Source organism: Leucoraja erinacea, unplaced genomic scaffold, assembly GCF_028641065.1.
Source record: "Leucoraja erinacea ecotype New England unplaced genomic scaffold, Leri_hhj_1 Leri_450S, whole genome shotgun sequence".
In the NCBI taxonomy this organism is placed as follows: Eukaryota; Metazoa; Chordata; class Chondrichthyes; order Rajiformes; family Rajidae; genus Leucoraja; species Leucoraja erinaceus.
In genome coordinates, this window is record NW_026576351.1 from 47,387 (window position 1) to 52,018 (window position 4,632).

A 4,632-nucleotide genomic window follows, 5' to 3' on the forward strand; every position below is an offset into this window, starting at 1 on the left:
GATTCCGGTTGAATAATCACTAGGTCCAGTGCAACTCCGGTCCCCCGGCGAATGGGGACATCAAGTGGACAGAAATGGCCGAGGTCGAAAACTGATCCGTCGGAAATCAGCGCCGGGATTGATGATCGAGCTACAGCAATAGAAGCTATCCAGTACACTTACCTCCCGCAGCATCATGCGGCGATGGTGGTATAGTGGTGAGCATAGCTGCCTTCCAAGCAGTTGACCCGGGTTCGATTCCCGGCCATCGCAGTTTGAAGAATTTTAATTTCCTGATGTTGAAACTACCAACCTCTTCCAGAACTCGTAGTGCCCAGTAGTGTATTCCGCTATTTTGACGTACATTCATTTGAGTTAGATCATTTCCATGGATGGCGATGCCATCTCATTTTGGTTAATTGGTGTTCCCTGTTCACTGGCGGATGGATCAGTGTAGGAATTCATTCCCTCGTTATTTTCCCGGTAAATTGATGTCTGCTGCTCACTTTTTTCCATTTGCCCAGATCAAACTAGGACACATGACAACATGCCCACGAGGCTTGTTCAGACTAAATGACCTCAGTCCATCACCAACGGATCTCTTGATACCCGTGTAGTCTCTCAACCCCCTCCCCCGAGCGTGAACTTCGCTCTATTCGTCAGCACTGAAAATGTCGTTTTGTCATAGGGAACAGAAACAGACACCTCATGTCCATACCGATCTTCACCAAGTCCCCTGTACCATCTCCTACACATTTCTTCAATTTCTGGATCCCTCTGTCTCCAATACAGACTATCGACTGACGACTACTACAAACCTATAGATTTCCTGTGTTACCTAGACTATACTTACGGCTGCTGTGCCTCTTTCAAATCCGCAACGCGCTTCCCACAATTTCTGTTGCACGTTGCATTGTCTGATGTCAGGTAACATCAAAGAATCCCCCAACCCCTTCTCCTCCACTCCACCTCACTACTTTCTTCCCTCCGATCCTCTTATGTGCAGCAGCTGAACTCGAACCTATTTATTTCCTTCGCCCACATGTCTTCCTCTGCAATACATTCGGAGCTCTCCAATGCCTTTGTCTCACACCTTTTGTGTCAGCTCTGGCAATAGAAAGCAATAGCGGGCCTGGTGATCAAGTCACAGAGTCACACTGCATTGTCGACGGTTCGGTTCTCCAATTGGCTATGGAATCCTGAAGACGGCTGCCTTCCATCTGCAGCAGGTCATGGCCGTAGCGTCACCCATCCTTTTTCTTCATAGATTCCGCCATACCCGCTGAGTTACTCCAGCACTTTCGTTCCATTCCAGGTCATCGTGCTGTGCGTATTTTTGGTGTCCGAGATCGAATCTTACTCAACTACTGGACATTCGTTCCCTAAAAAGGGAAGGAATGGAGGACTTTGACTTTGACCTTAGCACCGATTGGCGCCAGCAATGTCTGCCTCGCCAACAGTCTGTCTGTCCGTTCCTTATTTGATTGTTGGTGTGAGTTAAATGTATCTCCGTCGTACCGTATCTCCTTCCACAGTGCGGCCTGACGTCGAGTAGTTGGCGGCCTTTGCTTGAAACCGACCTCAGTAGCTCCACCGCGGGAGCCTGCGGACCTACCGTCGTGGAGCCCGCGATCCTTTTGTCAGGGATCGATCACTGAGCACCGCCGCGGGAGCCTGTGGACTTTAACATCATAGGCCTCGCGGCGTCTGGTCAGAGATCGACTTCGAGAGCTCCTAGCCGCAGGAGCTTCGACCGCCCCGACGCGGGAGCTTCGATCCCCATTACACACAAATGCTGGACCTACTCCGTGGGACAGGCAGCATCTCTGGAGAGAAGGAATGGGCGACGATTCGGGTCGAAACCTTCTTCAGACTACGATATAGCTATATGAATAGATATAGACACAGATGCGAATAATTTTGAATGAATGCAGACACAGATACAGGAAACTGCAGATGTCGTTTTACATGGCGGCAGTGTAGACCGTGGCGCATGGAGGGGGAACTATAGTGAGACCCAGTGGCTGGAGTGAGATCCAGCCACTAGATCCTATTAGATTCTAGTTGGACAAGACCACTAAACCTTTCCACCATGTCACTTCAGATTTCACCTCTCTCCTATCTGACACCCTTTTGTTCCTATTTCATTTCTGCCCCTTGTCCACTCGCGGAGAAGGTCAGAAGGACGATCAGAGCGGCCGTTAATCCTGGACCGGATCGCGTCACTAGCTCAGCATTTCATCTTTCCCCATAAAGTGTTTCACCTGTTCCCGACACTTTCCTCCCAGACCTTCCCGCAGACGCATTGAGCGAGTCGTCGTGATTGTTGGGACTTTGCGGGAGTTGCTATATATCTGTCAGCAGCAATCTGGGTTTAATGCTCCGAGTGCCGAGTTCAGTGCAAACCCCGAATGGCGCCGAGATACAAATCCGTTGAGGGGATATTCTGGGAGAAGAGTTCTTCGAATACCCGATGAACACCAAACTCTTTCCTCCTACATCATAGTCGCTTCACGCCATTTTCTGTTTAAAATAAAGCATGCCGTCAAGGAGGAAACTCGTCTCCGCGCCATGGAATTGAATCACTGCCTCCCACGTGACAGGCCAACAAACTGTCCATTTTATTAGGGAAGAACTATAATCAATAATGCAATCACTCGTTCAGATGTCAATGTCAATGTCATGGCTTCTTTGACAGTAAAATGCGCCTATCAGAAATCCACCGCACCGTGAAGTTTCTGTACCTTTTAACTATCTTTCACTTATAGTCATTAAGTACCAGCCGAATACCGGGTCCATTCTGCAGCCAATTGTCTGTTTATCGAAATAACATTTATAATTGAAAAAGGACAGAGAGTGCAGGAGTAACTTCACGAGTCAGGAAGCATTTCTGGATAACCGATTGGCGACGTTTTTCATCGGAACCGTTTCTTCAGCCATGATCATATTGAATGGCGGTGCAGGCTCGAAGGGCCGAATGGCCTACTCCTGCACCTAATTTCTATGTTTCTATGTTTCTATCCCGCTCATGGTAAAGATGAGGCAATGGGAACTAAGCAATTATAAATTATTGAAGAGTGAGAGATGTCTCGGGTGTATGCGGTAAGGGACTGGACAAGGGGACAAGGTGGAATCGAGGTATGTGGAGATTAGTTCATTTGGACAGGCAGAGGCAAATAAGTTGGAGATGGAAGCGGGCAAAGAATGAGATGGAAGCGGGCAAAGCGGGGCTCAGGGAAGATAAGGTTGAAGACTGTGGATGGGAAGAGCGGCTGAATCATCGAGTTGCACCATGGTAAAGGTGCGGCAATTGTGGGCTAGAAAGTGATAGTTATTTTGGAAGGGCGTGTTACGTGTCTCGAATGTAGAATCTCAGTCCGAAGAAGGCCTCGACCTGAAACATCACCAAACGCTCTCTCAAGAGATGTTGCCCGACCCGCTGAATTATTCCAGTATTTTGTGTCGTTTTGTGTAAACCAGCATCTGTAGTTCCTCGTTGCAACATTGATAAACATTATTTAATTTCGTGGTCCTTGACGTGAGAGGCAGATGTAGAGAGATCTGTTGCAGATGTCGACTCTCATTTCTGTCGGATTCCGGTTGAATAATCACTAGGTCCAGTGCAACTCCGGTCCCCCGGCGAATGGGGACATCAAGTGGACAGAAATGGCCGAGGCCGAAACTGATCCGTCGGGAATCAGCGCCGGGATTGATGATCGAGCTACAGCAATACATACAATACAAATTTATTATCATTTGAGCCCCAGTGAGACTCAAACGAAATGTTGTTTCCACAGCCATACAAACAAAGACACTGTCTTACAGACATACACATAATTAAATTCACACAAACATCCATCACAGTGGACCCACTGTGATGGAAGGCAAGTCTTTTCTCTCCCCTGTTCTCCGTGTCTCTCCCGATGTCCAAGCCCCAGGCGGGCGATGATGAGTCCCACGGCCATTTTAGGCCGTGCCGGGCGATTTACGGCCCCGCTCCCGGTCTAAAAGTCACAATGTTGGAGGCCCCGGCGGGCGCTGGAATGTCCCACGGCCATGAAGCCGCGCTGGGCGATGTTCGACCCCGCTCCGGGTTGTTCCAACCCCGTGACACGGGCTGGAGAAGTCGCGTTGCGGGAGCTCCGGGAAGCGGTCTCTCTCTCTCCCCCCGGACCCGCGAGCTTCCGATGTCCCAGTCCACCGGACCTGTGGCTGCGTTGCTGGAGCCTCCGAGCCCCAGGAGTCGAGTCGCAGCAGCGAGTCACCGCCGCTCCCCATGCTCCGAGGCCGGCCAGCCCCACGATGGTGAGTCCGCAGATCCGCAGCTCCGCAGCTCCGCAGTCTCCGCAGTCTCCGGGTCGTTCAGGCTGGAGGCCGCTCCACGGTGCTAGGCCCCAACGACAACCGAGACCCGACAGGGAAAAGTCGGGTCTCCCGGACAGGGAAGAGATTTAAACAGTTCCCCCCCCCCCCCCCCCCCGCCCCCCACATTTACACATTTAAAAATACTATTAAAAAACACCAACACTACATTTAACTAGACAAAAAATAAAAAAAAGACAGACAGGCTGTAGGGGCCGCTGCAACGGGTGAGTCGCGCCGCCGCCAACCATAGAAGCTATCCAGTACACTTACCTCCCGTAGCATGATGCG

At 50.5% G+C, this 4,632-nt stretch overlaps 1 non-coding gene across 1 annotated transcript; it reads left to right on the forward strand.

Moving 5' to 3' along the window:
* Nucleotides 1-180: 180 nt before the first annotated feature.
* Nucleotides 181-252, forward strand: trnag-ucc (transfer RNA glycine (anticodon UCC)). The gene has a single exon. It is a non-coding gene; the product is annotated as a tRNA-Gly (tRNA).
* The last annotated feature ends 4,380 nt before the right edge of the window (nucleotides 253-4,632 follow it).